The sequence below is a fragment of the Nuphar pumila genome, chromosome 3, assembly GCF_984573655.1.
Source record: "Nuphar pumila chromosome 3, dmNupPumi1.hap1.1, whole genome shotgun sequence".
Lineage (NCBI taxonomy): Eukaryota > Viridiplantae > Streptophyta > Magnoliopsida > Nymphaeales > Nymphaeaceae > Nuphar > Nuphar pumila.
The window spans coordinates 78,123,552-78,136,875 of NC_143251.1; positions in this window are offsets into that span (position 1 = coordinate 78,123,552).

Sequence of the window (13,324 nt, forward strand, 5' to 3'; positions counted from 1 at the left end):
ATCAGATTAGTGTGATTTTTACCTCTGTCAGAACTAAATCTCTGTTATTGAACTCACCATGGCTCAAATCCCGAGGCTATAAAAACAAAAAATGTTCCATTTCGTGTCTTTTAGCAGTCTGCAAAATATCAGAAGTTTCCATGGTGTAAATCTTGCATTATCATATTAGGCATTGCATTTGGTTCGGATCCATAGGCAAAATCCACCATTTTAGGACTTTCCTTGAATTTTAGCATTTAAATCATATCATTTCGTGATTTTTAGCATTCTAGGTTGTTTATCAGAGTGTTTAGATGCTTCATACCGAATTTGGTGCAATTTGGAATCCATTTGAGGTTCGGATCATCCATAATACCAAAACAGGGTCCCGCAGGACCCGGATCCAAGCGAAAAACAAGCGAAAATCGTTATTTTTGATAAATTGAAAAATACCAAATTCTGATTTTACAGTCTTAATGTGTCTAGCAGCATGTCATCATATCTTTTATTGCATTTCATCATCATTTGATTCAATTTGAACTTCAAAATCTCAATTTTACCAAGTTTTCCTTCAAAAAACCCTGATTTTAAATGTATAACTTTATAATTAGGGGTATTTTGATCATTTTGACCATCAATTCCGAATTTCAAACTGTTTTCCACTGAATTCCCTGCATTTACATCATTTCAAAACATCAAGGAAGCATGAGAATAGGGTTTATATCCAAGTAAGTCCAATAATCTCATAATATTATTGGAAAATTTTGGAAAAACCCACATATTTGAGCTAACTTTATTTCAAGTTTGGCAGGAACAATCAAAAGAAGGAGCTGAAGTCTACAAATTTCTTTTATTTCCTTTATTTAAGTGATGTAATGATGTAAATTTTGGAATAAGAGATTTAATTTCCTGCTTAGACTAGGATAAAAAATATCATATAGTTCGAATTTATGCAATATCCTGTTTCTATGATTCATGCATTTTATTTCAAAAGCACTATGGATGTTCACGAATGGCACGTGCACCAACTCTTAGGGAGTTGATGGACTCGGTGGGATCCATATTTACGGCCCTAGTCGGAATATGGACGAGACCCAGATCCGTCATCTTTCTACTAGTCACATTGAGCCTACACTCTTAGGCTATCTTAAAATGCACATCATATTTCCAAAGTTTTCAAAATCATGTGCATCAAATCAACTAAGTTCTGAACATATTCATGGCCACAGTCAGAATATGTGAAGGATTTATTTGTACTTAATGCACATTTTCCAACCAATTCCTCAGAAATCTTTTCAAAGTGCATTCATTCACTTATGTCATTTGCATCATGAAATCATTGATTTTCTCAAGATTTTCTCAAGAAAACTTCATTCTCAAGAAATCGATTTCTCAAGAAATTCTAAGGATTTTTCAAAATCGGTTTTCCAAAAGACAAGTTTTTCCACAGTTTTCCCAGGAAAATGATATTTTCTTAAGATATTCAAAAGAGTTTTCCAATCTTTCTTCAAGATCCAAAATCGATTTCCAAGTATTTCAAAAGGTAAAATTCCCAGGATTTCGATTCCCCAAGTTTTGAATTTCCTTCTCCAATGAGTTTTCCTATAAATTTTACATCATTTTCCTAAGAAAACTCTCAAAGTCCAAGTTTTCCTAAGAAGTGTTTAACTTTTCAAAAGGTTCATCTTTTCTCAAGAATCACTTCCATTTTCCCAAGATTTTCAACTATTTCTGATTTTCCACATCTTTATAAGCTTTCTCATGTTTTCAAAAACCCCTTTTTTATCTGAGTTTCCTGAGAAATTGACCTTTTTCCTGAGAGATTCTTTCCAACTCCAAATATTTTCCAAGCATACATCATATTTTCCCAAGCTGCATTTTCCAAAATCTCATAGCACATGCCTGAATTCTCTGTGCATTTAGGATAGAACATAACTTTGATAATTTCGCTAAGTCAAGCATAGTTTTGGTCCTTGGTTCGATTACCCCTATTAAAGGCGGCAGGAACGGTCAAACCTCGTACCGACAGGTCGAGCCCCATCCCATGGATTTTCCCGCAATTTTAAAAAACGGAGGCGAGTATTTCAAAAGCAATTTCCAAAATCCGGTCAAGTTTGAATCGCGAAAGCGTTTCCTCTTTCTCTCTTCCGCAAGGAAGGGAAGACTGGGGGAAAATTTGGCGACGAAAACAGGTTTGGCGACCGTGATGGGACCTGTCCTTGTCTGACCTAAATTATGCTTGACTTAGTTTAATTATCAAAATTATGTTCACAAAATGTCAGCTCTTTTACTTTCAATATCATGTGAGCCTAGGAGCCTAGATTCTGACCCAGCTGACATTGAATGCATATAGCTTAGGCATGGTTTGGTAGGACCATATTGAGGAGATATTTTCATGCTCACATAGACTTAGGTCTAAATACAACTCTCCTCAATTTAGGATCTGAATGCAAACAATGTATGCTTCTTCAAAGATTTTCAAAAGTCTATCTCTCTAGGACTTAGAGCCCTCTATTTCTTGCATGTGATCATTTTTTCAAAACTCTCTTACCTATCTTTACCCGGTCTTCACGTTGCTGGGCTCTCTTCCAGAACCCTAGTTTGGGACAGAGCCTCACAACTGGGCCAACTATTTGGGTTAACACCCCCCTACCACGTACCGCGGGCCACAGTCCGAAGTATATCAGTAGGCGCTCAAGGATGTTGGAAAACCTTACCTTAGAACCGGAGTTGAAACTCTATGCCACGTACCTCGGATTTCGATTCGGGTATATCGGCATAACTGGATTGGACAAAGATGATCTGAACTTAGAGTTAGGATTAAGGTCCTACAGCTGTTTTCAAAATGATGCATCTAGAGTCAGCTTTTTAGGGAGTGCTGAATGTGCATAAATGTTTATGCAGGATGTGAGTTTGTATGCTACTTTTATTTCTCTCATATTTTTTTCAAAAATATCTTTCCAAATATCCATATTCTCATATTTTCCTTTATTTTCTAAAACCCTGGATGGTTTTTCCCAAATATTCCATTTCTTTCAAAACTCCAGGTGATTTTTCCTTCTTCCGTTCTACTGGATCTCGAATTTCTAGCTGCATTTTTATCCTGCCTGCAATTTTTCAAAATCATATGTTTTCTCTCATTGGATTTTCGATCCTGTTGTTTACTTGCAAAATTCTTCACCGCATTTTTCTCGTGCATACCTTGATTATTGTGGTGGAAATTGTTTACCCACTTGCCTTCTTCTTACTTTAAATCTGTTTCCGGATTGTTTTTCCAAGAGGTATCTCTTTCCTTCAAAATGGTATTTTCCTCGTGGTTGATGACCTCGCCTAGGTAACAAGGCACATTTTCCGTTGTTCATTTCTCTAATGACAACATAATTGTCGTGACTCCAACGACGACTCCATCCCTAGTAATGGGATATTCTTTCAATTGTCCACCATATAATTTTCTTCCCAATCCAAAAATTTTCTCAGAGTCTAATCAAGACCTTATCCTGCAGAGAGCCTTCGCAACATTTGATGGTTCAGACAAGGTCAGGGAAGAAGACCGCACCAATTCAGCGTATCAGTTACTCATCAACATCAGAAGGAGAGATGAATTCGCCAAGGTCAGACAAAGACCAAGAGCAGCCAGAAGATGATGGTATCGACCCTCAGATGTACGCAATGTTTCAGAAGATGATGAAGAGGATGATGAGTGAGCAGGCTGGCACCAGCTCAGACAAAAATCCATTCAGTCAGAGAATTAGAGATCGTGTGGCCAAGAGGTCAACCAAGTCCTCTGAGGAGAATGTTCAAGATACTTCAGACGAAGATGATACCGATGAAGAATATGAGGTGCCTCCGGCATTTCAGAAATGTGGCCAAAGGAGGAGTCACAAATCAAAAAGTCAGGTCGCAGAAGAGCCCCTGCAAGCATAATTTAGGGAAATGGCCAGAGTGGTCAAGGATCTGCAAGCCCGCGACAAGGGCAAGAAAGTCTTCACCAGCGAGGACTTCTACGACGGTTTAGAAGGGGATGATGATCTGGAGAATCTTCCCCAAAAATTCATCAAGTTCGATGGTTCTGGCGACCCAAAAGCCCATCTCGCCATATTCTTTGCTGAATGCTCTAGGTTCAAAAGAGACAATAGAGCACTGTTCTTATGCTTTCCTCGCAGCCTGGAAGGAGTCGCGGCCAAATGGTACGCGGAACATGTCAATCCTATAGAACTGAAAGAGTTCGACAAAGTCGTGAATTTGTTCGTTGAACGATTCTTGTTCAATACTGAAGCGCTCCCAACATTGAGCCATCTCTACAATCTAAGGCAGAATGAAAATGAAAAGGCAAGGGACTTCATTCGCAGATGGAGAGAGACCTGCAACAAAATGAGGGATCCTATATCAGAAAGACATGCTTTATCATTGATCCTCAATAATTTTTTGCAACCACTGAGAGGATTAATTTCTACCTCACCATCCAAATCTTTCGTTGAACTCATTGAACGAGCAGAATGGCTCGAGTTGAGTGTGGAGAATGGAGTCTATGAAGGCTTCACATTTTCCAAGAACAACCCTCAAGGTGAACAAAAGAAGAAGGCTCACTTCACTTTTGCGGCTAAATCTTTCAATAATAGCAAAGGCAACAAGAATGATCATGGCAACAGTTTTGAGGGAATCAAAAAAACAAAAGGGGAAGGATATCAACAGTGATAAACCTCTCCAATCCAGCCCTCAGCATCAAAAGAAAGATCAGGAAAAATCAAAGCGCAAGGACTGGAGAACTGATCGAGAATTCACCGCTCTGGATCAGACACTCGAGAGTATCCTCGAGTATATGCTTGAGAAAGACCTTGTCTGGTTGCCTAAAGATGCTGATCCTCCAGCAATTATGGGCAGATTCAAAGAACAATTTTGCAAGTTTCATCGAGCAGTAGGGCATGATACAGAAAACTGCTTCGTCCTTAAGAACATTGTTCAAGACTGCATTGACAAGAAGCTCTTCGTTGAAGATGAAAAGGAAGACTAGTCATCCTGACAAAGATTTTTTCTACAATCATTCAAGAAGATGACAATGCCAACAATTTCCCATTTCCCATCTTGCTTTTTCAAAAGAATAATGTAATCCCATTCTCTTTCCTTGATTTTAAAGCATCAATAAAGTCATCAAATTTTTTTCAATAGCTTGGTGTCGTCTTATTTACTTCCTCTTCCTTTTCATAATGTCTCTCTTATGAAGAATATCTTGAGGACATCTATCAGTCAAGAAGCTTGTCGCCTTATTCATCAATTATCCTTCTTTTATTCAAAATTTTCTCCCTAGTTACACTGGGGCATTTTTTTTGGAAAATTTATCTTTACCTCAAAACATCCTGTATGCAGGCAGGATAAACCATTCTCTCATTTTGCATATATATGCACTCATTTGCACTTCATTTGCATTTCATGTGCATGTGCATTGCATTTGCATTGACTATGCACCCAATTCTATTTCCCCTTCAGGTTAAGGGATAAACCTGAATCATTTTCCATAATTCTTCAATTTCGACCCTCGGGTCATCCAATTCTTCAATTTCGACCTCCGGGTCACCCAATTCCCAATTTTAAAATCACCAAAATTCTCAATTTCGATCGCCAGGTCATCCAATTTTCAGTCCCCGTTCAGGATAAGGGGATAATCCTGAAACCATTCATAGAAGCGATTCAACTCTCTATAATGGTCCTTGTTCTTCATTGAACTGATAGTGTTCCAAACGAACTGATAGTCGTTCTTCATTGAACTGATAGTGTTCCTAACGAACTGATAGTCGTTCTTCACTGAACTGATAGTGTTCCAAGCGAACTAATAGTCGTTCCAAGCGAACTGATAGTTGTTCCAAACGAACTGATAGTCGTTCTTCATTGAACTGATAGTGTTCCAAACGAACTGATAGTCGTTCTTCATTGAACTGATAGTGTTCCAAGTGAACTGATAGTCGTTCTTCATTGAACTGATAGTGTTCCAAGTGAACTGATAGTCGTTCTTCATTGAACTGATAGTGTTCAAGTGAACTGATAGTCGTTCTTCATTGAACTGATAGTGTTCCAAGTGAACTGATATTGTTCCAAGTGAACTGATAGTCGTTCTTCATTGAACTGATATTGTTCCCAGTGAACTGATAGTCGTTCTTCATCGAACTGATAGTGTTCCAAGTGAACTGATAGTCGTTCTTCATCGAACTGATAGTGTTCCAAGTGAACTGATAGTCGTTCTTCATCGAACTGATAGTGTTCCAAGTGAACTGATAGTCATTCTTCATTGAACTGATAGTATTCCAAGCAAACTGATAGTCGTTCTTCATTGAATTGATAGTGTTCCAAGCGAACTGATAGTCGTTCTTAATTGAACTGATATTATTCCCACCGATGGTTGTTCTTAATTGAACTGATATTGTTCCTAGCAAACCGATGGGCGTTCTTAATTGAACTGATATTGTTTCCAGCGAACCGATGGTCGTTCTTAATTGAACTGATATTGTTCCCAGTGAACTGATAGTCACCTCCTTTGAGGAAAAGAGAGGAGAATTTTTGTCACGGATGCGTTAAGATGGACCTCATGTGCTCTCTTTCATCAAGGATTTCAAGAAAATTTTGTCAATTTGTCAATCAATTGTTGATTTCAGAATCTTTATTGCACAAATCTTTATTTCAGTTTACCTTCAGCATTACTTCCAAAAGAGTGAAGCTTTTGCGAAAAGGAATTCAAAATTCAAATTCTTTCTATTGGCCAACCAAAAGGATGAAGGATAAATCCTCGATATGGCCAGAAAAGAAGATTCAAGGTTATTGAAAAGCCGTAGATGATCGATATTGATCGCAGTCAATGGCGCATCGTTAAAGGCTATTCTTGTAAGGACGAGACAGTGGAAATATTCTGAGTGCTAGAAAAGAGAGAATTCGCCCAAACCCTGTCTCCTCAGAATCACCTAAGCTGCAATTAAATATCCGCAAAAGGGATCTCTCACCTGTCGTCAAGATGAAGGCGAATTAGGCGAGTAGACCCCCGGGGCCAAAGAAGATTCGAAACATCTCCAAGATGACGGAGTTTGTGACGGATCCTTCCAGGGAAAGTCCAAAGCACTGTCGAGATGAAGGCATATGCGATGAACCTCTCGACAATCCCTAAAAGATATTTAATTTCAGCTATCGCCCAAAGATCTCCGAACCCATCATCCAAGAAGGATCGAAACATCTCCAAGTTGAAGGAGTTTGTGACGTATCCTTCCGAAAAGACAGAAAGAGAGGAAAAAGAAAGAGAGAAAAAGTCAGAACATCTCCAAAATGAAGGAGAATGTAGCAAAAACCCAGAGAGCCAAAAGAGTGCAGAAAGATTGTCAAGAGAGAACCTCCCAGGATATCAAACTGCCAAATTTATCAAGAATCCTCTTTAACTTTGTGAAATTCTATTATCAATATTCTTTCATCAATTGCTTTCATAATATCAAATTCTCTTTCCTGCTCATATCAAGGAAATTGATAACTTCCTTGAAGAAGGTCAATTGCAAGCAATTTGGATTTCAAGTCTCGATTCTACAAAGTGAACCTTGTTTGGAGGTAATGCTTTAGGTAGAAAAGAAGGAATATCTTTGCAACAATGTGCAACATTTTCAAATATTTTGAATCAACAGCAAAATTTCCAACATTTTGACAATATTTTCTAGCTATCCTGACATGAAGTGAGAGCTCGATATCCGTTTTCGATGCATCCTAACACCAATTTTAAATCCCTCCTAAGGACTTGATTCCTTCCCTTCTTTGAGAGCATGAACTCTCAAATTTGCACACTTCCCTGTGTCCCCACTGTCCCACCATAGACAGTCCCATTTCGGTTCGAGGTCGAACCACCAATCATTTCCCGCAAAAGGCAATTTCAAAAGCTGATTTTAGTCTCAACAATGAGACGCCCAAGATCAATCCCTTTTCAAGCTTTAGGGACCCTATTTTCCTTCCTTTTGCAAAAAAAAACCTTGTCGGATTTATTGTGCAAGATCCGAAGGTTCCATCATGGTCTCTTCCTTCGAGGATTCCATTCATTTTTCGCCTGATCAGGATAAGGGTACAAACCTGAGCCTCAATCAAAGAGGTACTTCATTTTCCACCCGATCAGGATAAGGGTACAAACCTGAGCCTCAATCAAAGAGGTACTTCATTTTCCACCCGATCAGGATAAGGGTATAAACCTGAGCCTCAATCAAAGAGGTACTTCATTTTCCACCCGATCAGGATAAGGGTACAAACCTGAGCCTCATTCAAAGAGGTATTTCATTTTCCGCCCGATCAGGATAAGGGTATAAACCTGAGCCTAATTCAAAGAGGTATTTCATTTTCCGCCCGATCAGGATAAGGGTACAAACCTGAGCCTCATTGAAAGAGGTATTTCATTTTCCGCCCGATCAGGTTAAGGGTACAAACCTGAGTCTCATTTCGATGAGATATTCCATTCCCCAATCAAGTCAAGGGTCAAAACCTGAGCTTCGTTCCATGCGAGGTATTTTTGTCCCATCCAGGTCAAGGGCATAAACCTGAACTTCGCTCTCATAGAGCAAATCTTTCCTCTTCATTCTTCATTCCATATCTACCATCTTCCTCGGGCTAATTTCTTCACACTCAGTCAGATCCTTCTAACTGGGGCATTTTTTTATGTATAGCCCAAATTTGGTGTGTTTTTCTTTGCCACTAAGCTCGGCCATGAGCCGGCTTAGTAGCAAAGAGGGGCATCTGTAAACACCCCAAATTTTCACTCACCACCCCGACAGTTCCACCAAGCATCAACATCCAGCCTCTGAAATTGCTAGAGGGCAAAATGGTCATTTTCTGAGCCCGGACCTTGCAAAAGTCTAAATTTCATCTGAAACTCTCAAAATTTCTCTAATTTTAACTCAGATGTTCAAAAATTTATTCCTGACAGGAGACAGACAGCTCCAAGTCTTGATTCAAGATTGCATTTCATAAGACATGACATTGCATATCATTGCATGAGCATTTCAAATCACTGCACTGCACAGCATGTCATTTCGAGGTCCAGAACTCTTGATTTCAAAATTTTCAATCCAGATTAGAATTTTAACTCTTTTCAAAATTGATTTCAAAACCCTGGGTCTTCAAAGTTATCAATTCTCCCCATTTTACCCCCAGGGCCCTAAATTTCAAAATATTTCCTCAAGAAAACAATCTGGATAATTTTCAATAAATTTTAACTCAGATTTTGCCTTTTGTCAGCTATTTCAACTATCCTCTTTTTACAAAATTGCCCTACAAGGGCCAACTCTTTCCAAAAATTCCTGTTTTACCAATTAGTTCAGATTTTATGAAAATTCCAAAAAGAAGTTGTGGTTTTATCCTTATTTCAATAAAGAAGCAATGTGGGACCCACACTGAGGTGGCGTCACACAAGCTTTCCTTTTGAAAATTTGAATTTTGTAAAACCCAAAAAAATAGGAGCCTTGTCCCCTGGATTGGTGCCACTTGTCTTTTCTCTCTCCTCCCATTTCCATGCCAAGTGTCAGTGTGGGGCTACCTTAAGAAGCCGCCACATGTCATCCCATTTTATCTGCCATGTGTCACCCTATCCATCCTGCGCCATGTGTCATTCCAAGACTGCCAGGAGATGCCAAGTGTCATAGGTTGTCCTGTCTAGAAAAGTGGAGCTTGTCTCCTCTAAGGTGGCGCTACTTGAAGTGTGTCTTCTGCAGAGGACACGTGTCAACCTCTCCCTCCTTCAGAAAAAGTAGCCTGACACATGTCTCTCCCTACTTTTCTCAAAAAAGTAGGCGACATGTGTCACTCCTAAATTCCTACAGAAAAGGTAGGCTTGTCTCCTCTGAGGTGGCGCCATCTGGAGTGTCTCCTGCAGAGGACACATGGCAAGCTCTCATTTCCTCAGAAAAAGCAAGTGCCATGTGTCATTTTCTGCTTTCTTCAGAAAAGCTAGAATTCAAATATTCAAAAATCCCCATAGGTGGCGAAAATCCTGAACTCCTACCTTTTTCATCCTGTCTGAGATGGCGCCACATGGCCTGGCCCACCTTCTCTTCCCTCTGCCACATGTCATTCTCTGCTTCTTTCAGAAAAAGTAGAGGACACATGTCTTCTCCCTACTTCTTTCAAAAAAGTAGGAGACACATGTCACTCCTGGATTTCTTCAGAAAAAGCAAACCATTCAAAATTCAAACAAGGCACTAGGTGGCAAAAATCCTGAGCTCTGATCTTTCCAGATGGCCTGAGATGGCGCCACATGTCCCTTTCCCTCCTTTTCCTCCCTCTTGCCACATGGCATTGTAGGAGCCACCCTGAGGTGGCGCCACATGTCCACCCTCCATTCCTCCAGGGCCAACCTCCATTTGAATTTCAAACTTCCCCCTGAGGTGGCGCCATTTGAGAAAGCCTCTCCAGACATCTGACACTTGTCCGCCACATGTCCAGATCTCCTTTCTCCAGAAAAGGTAGAATTCAAATTCCTCTGAGGTGGCGCCTTCTGAGCCCACTGCTCTGACCTTCTGACATGTGTCAAACACCTTTTGAGGTGGCACCATTCCAGGACTCCACTTGGCTCCATTTTTATTTTTTATTTTATTTTTAATAAAGGTAGCCCACCATGAGGTGGCGCCACCTGAGGACTCCCTACAAAAAGTGAATTTGAAATTCAAACTCTAAGAGAGCACCCTCTGAGGTGGCGCTTTCTGGGAGTTCCCTGCAGAGAGAATCAAGCAAACTTTTAAAAAATTCCAAATCCCCCTGCTGAGGTGTCTCACCCACAAAATTTCCATTTTCTTCTATTTTTCTCAAAATCAAAACACCTTTTGAGGTGGCGCCACCTGAGGGCTCCCTGCAGAAGACAAATTCGAATTTCAAACCCCTTAGATGGCACCCCCTGAGATGGCGCCACATGGAGGGCTCAGATCCAGCCTGTTTGAATTTAAAAAATTTTCAGAAAATTTATAAAAACAAGGGTTCACGCCCAGCCTAGAGAGATCATTTTTTCTAGCTCTGGTGAACTTGGAAAATCCGACCTAGCCTTCCTAGAATCAGATTTTGAACTGTGGAAATCGTGCCCCCTTTGGCGCATTGAAGAAGGTGGAGTAGAGCTCGTGCTGTGGCCAATTCAATTCCAACAGAGGTCGATTTTGGTGGACCATCCGAAGCTCGGAGCGAAGGACGAAGAAAGCTCGTGATAGCTCCCCCTTTCAAGAGCTCCTACGCTGCGTAACGAAGCAAGGTGCACTTCTTTTCCCATTGATTGGATTCCATAATTCGAATCGGGGGTCGTTTGAAGAAAGAGCTCATCCGAGGGATGGATTTAGCTATTCTCATAAAACGACATACATAAAAATGTTTCATTATGCTTCCTTGATGATTTTTAACATGCATGTAGTTAGCTAGATTTAATTTGCATTTTATTTCATTAATTTAGCATATTTCATGAATTAATTAGGATTAATTTAACATTTATTTCAATTCTGCTTATTTTCAGTAGGTCTCTGTTTTTGTCAGTCAGTCCGCACGTCATTTCATGCATTTAGTTTTTATTAAAAATCCCAAAAAAATTACGAAATGCGCCCTTAGGTGTCCCTGAAATTTTGCCAAAAATTCGGAGGCATTTGAATTTGTTTACTATGGTAAACATTCAAAATGGCAAGTCGGGTTTTGTTACCCGGGATACGTTTTGAAAATCATTTGCCGACTTGTAAAATCTAGATATCCCTCATGGGAGATCCTATTTTCGATCCGAAAGATGTTCTGAACTCGGGAGAATGTCTAGTTTTTAATATGAGGTTTTCCGATTTTTATGATTTTTTTTATGTCTGACAAAAATCAGAGAGTTCGGGACATGTGTCAGAGCCTAATTTGGGCCTCTGAGATCTTGGATCTACTTAGGGCTATGGTTTCTCTTTGTGTGTTGCTCCAAATCCGAAACTGTAAAAAGTGAAAGTGGTGTCCAAGATGTCCTCTGTTTGAATCTGAAAGCCTGTAATTTTTAGAACAGTTTTGACCCGTGCTTCGGATTTTTCTTGTCAGCCCCCTGTTTTGCTACATTTGTCTGTTCTGTTAGTTTAGGCAGGAATAGTTATATTTTAATCTGTGTTTCCGTTGATCAAATGCCGAAGGCATAAACATAAAAGTTGTTCATGTAGGTGTCGTGCATAACTCTGATTAATTTCATAAATTTCCATGGCCGTTTTGTATTTCGTTAGCATTTTCCATCAGATTAGTGTGATTTTTACCTCTGTCAGAACTAAATCTCTGTTATTGAACTCACCATGGCTCAAATCCCGAGGCTATAAAAACAAAAAATGTTTCATTTCGTGTCTTTTAGCAGTCTGCAAAATATCAGAAGTTTCCATGGTGTAAATTTTGCATTATCATATTAGGCATTTCATTTGGTTCGGATCCATAGGCAAAATCCACCATTTTAGGACTTTCCTTGAATTTTAGCATTTAAATCATATCATTTCGTGTTTTTTAGCATTCTAGGTTGTTTATCAGAGTGTTTAGATGCTTCATACCGAATTTGGTGCAATTTGGAATCCATTTGAGGTTCGGATCATCCATAATACCAAAACAGGGTCCCGCAGGACCCGGATCCAAGCGAAAAACAAGCTAAAATCATTATTTTTGATAAATTGAAAAATACCAAATTCTGATTTTACAGTCTTAATGTGTCTAGCAGCATGTCATCATATCTTTTATTGCATTTCATCATCATTTGATTCAATTTGAACTTCAAAATCTCAATTTTACCAAGTTTTCCTTCAAAAAACCCTGATTTTAAAGGTATAACTTTATAATTAGGGGTATTTTGGTCATTTTGACCATCAATTCCGAATTTCAAACTGTTTTCCACTGAATTCCCTGCATTTACATCATTTCAAAACATCAAGGAAGCATGAGAATAGGGTTTATATCCAAGTAAGTCCAATAATCTCATAATATTATTGGAAAATTTTGGAAAAACCCACATATTTGAGCTAACTTTATTTCAAGTTTGGCAGGAACAATCAAAAGAAGGAGCTGAAGTCTGCAAATTTCTTTTATTTCCTTTATTTAAGTGATGTAATGATGTAAATTTTGGAATAAGAGATTTAATTTCCTGCTTAGACTAGGATAAAAAATATCATATAGTTCGAATTTATGCAATATCCTGTTTCTATGATTCATGCATTTTATTTCAAAAGCACTATGGATGTTCACGAATGGCACGTGCACCAACTCTTAGGGAGTTGATGGACTCGGTGGGATCCATATTTACGGCCCTAGTCGGAATATGGACGAGACCCAGATCCGTCATCTTTCTACTAGTCACATTGAGCCTACACTCTTAGGCTAT